This window comes from Delphinus delphis, chromosome 5 (assembly GCF_949987515.2).
Source record: "Delphinus delphis chromosome 5, mDelDel1.2, whole genome shotgun sequence".
In the NCBI taxonomy this organism is placed as follows: Eukaryota; Metazoa; Chordata; class Mammalia; order Artiodactyla; family Delphinidae; genus Delphinus; species Delphinus delphis.
The window spans coordinates 134,144,887-134,146,795 of record NC_082687.1 but is presented as its reverse complement, the minus strand read 5'-3'; the positions used below and the strand labels follow the sequence as shown (position 1 = coordinate 134,146,795).

At 42.9% G+C, this 1,909-nt stretch overlaps 1 pseudogene; it reads left to right on the top strand.

Moving 5' to 3' along the window:
* The first annotated feature begins 1,386 nt into the window (after positions 1-1,386).
* LOC132426344 (large ribosomal subunit protein eL32-like) overlaps positions 1,387-1,909 on the top strand; it is a 67,999-nt pseudogene continuing 67,476 nt past the window's right edge.

Below are 1,909 nucleotides of genomic sequence, written 5' to 3'. Positions count from 1 at the left end.
TGTTAAACATTTCTTGCATCTTCTTGTTCTTTGCCTGTATTCTCTTTCTGAGGTCCTGGATCATTTTCACTATCTTTATTCTGAATTCTTTGTCTGGAAGGTTGCCTATCTCCACTTCATTTAGTTGTTTTTCTGGGGTTTTATCTTGTTCCTTCATTGGATATATAACCCTCTCCCTTTTCATCTTGATATCTCTCTGTGAATGTGGTTTTTGTTCCACAGGCTGCAGGATTGTAGTTCTTCTTGCTTCTGCTGTCTGCCCTCTGGTGGATGAGGCTATCTTGAGATTGTGTGTTTTGAAAGCGAAATGTTTTCAGGAACGACGAGTTCCTCTGCTACCTTCTCCAGCAGCAAACTCTGTTTCCTACTGCCTAGTTGTTCCAGAGAGAGGGAGAATCTTTTATTTCAGTTTTCTGCAATAGAATGCAGTTTTTACTCCTCATATACTTTTTAGAACAGGAGCTGCTCTTTCAAGTTTGCTAATCAGTATAAAGGCAAGAAGACATCAAAGGGAACGCTTCTTGGTTTGAAGACACAGCAAGGCTTTTTCTTGTAATGAAGTGCATTGATAAATTTATTTCTGTGGTCCATGAAGCTAGTTATGACTCAATAAATATCAAATCAATCAATCAGCCACATAACCTCTCCCTGCCCTCAAGGAACTTATGATCTGCTGAAACACGATGAGTATCATGTACCTATGTCTTTTAATATTTTTTTGACTTTCACTTAATGGGAATAAAATCTCCGAATTCCCAACCAGGGAGCCTGAAGAGGTTTGGGCTCCTAAATTCATTTACAAGCCAATGAGAAGATTTGGTTGGAGTTGATCCCTGAGCCTGAATAATGCTTGTGAAATGGCCCCTTTACAAAAGAGAGCTAAGTGCTAAAATAACACGGGGGCTGAAGAAAGTGTGGCTGCTTGTGATGGTCCAGAGGGGTGTGTGCTGTGTCTCCAAGCGTAGGGAGAGCGGGGCAGGCACACTGGGACAAGACGGTGCCATCTATTAATCACAAGATTTAAAACCACGTTTCACTTACGTGGGATTCCATGCTAACGTGAGTGGCTTTTCCATTTCAGAAGGCAGCAGGAGCTCGCCGCAGAGTCAGTGGGCATCTGAAAGCCTGATTAAATGTGGTGAGAGTACGCACGGAATATTTTAGTCTCTGGATGTTATTTAGATTGAGACAGGAGTGTCTTGGGGGAACAGAGATGCATTAAAGCTGCACACGTAACGGACCATCTTTTACTTCCAGAGAGGCTGCATGTTGCTGTGTGGGCTCCAGCGGCCCCCGGTAAAGCTCTTGGCTTCTTCCTGACCTGTGCTAAACCTGCTCTCTGGGCTCAAGACGCATTAGAAATAAACAAAATGCACTTAATGTCCGATGCCGGACATTAAGCGGCTCCTGGGCTTTACATCAGGTTCTCTGGTAGGCGTGGTTATCCGGGTCTCTGGTAGGCGTGGTTATCCGGGTCTCTGGTAGGCGTGGTTATCCTCTGGCTGCGTGCGCTGGGGTTTGGGTGACGGAATATTTATTTATTTATCTTGGAGGATAGTTGCTTTACAATGTTGTGTTAGTTTCTGCTGTACAGAAAAGTGAATCAGTTATACGTATACATATAACCACTCTTTTTTAGATTTCCCTCTCATTTAGGTCAACACAGAGCACTGCGTGAAGTTCCCTGTGCTATACAATAGGTTCTCATTAGTTATCTATTTTATGCATAATAGTGTGTATGTGTCAATCCCAATCTCTCAATTCATCCCATCCCCCCATCCCCCCTTGGTAACCGTAAGCTTGTTCTCTACATCTGTGACTCTATTTCTGCTTTGCAGATAAGTTCATCTGTACCATTTTTCTAGATTCCACATATAAGCGATAGTACATATTTGTCTTTCTCTGTGTG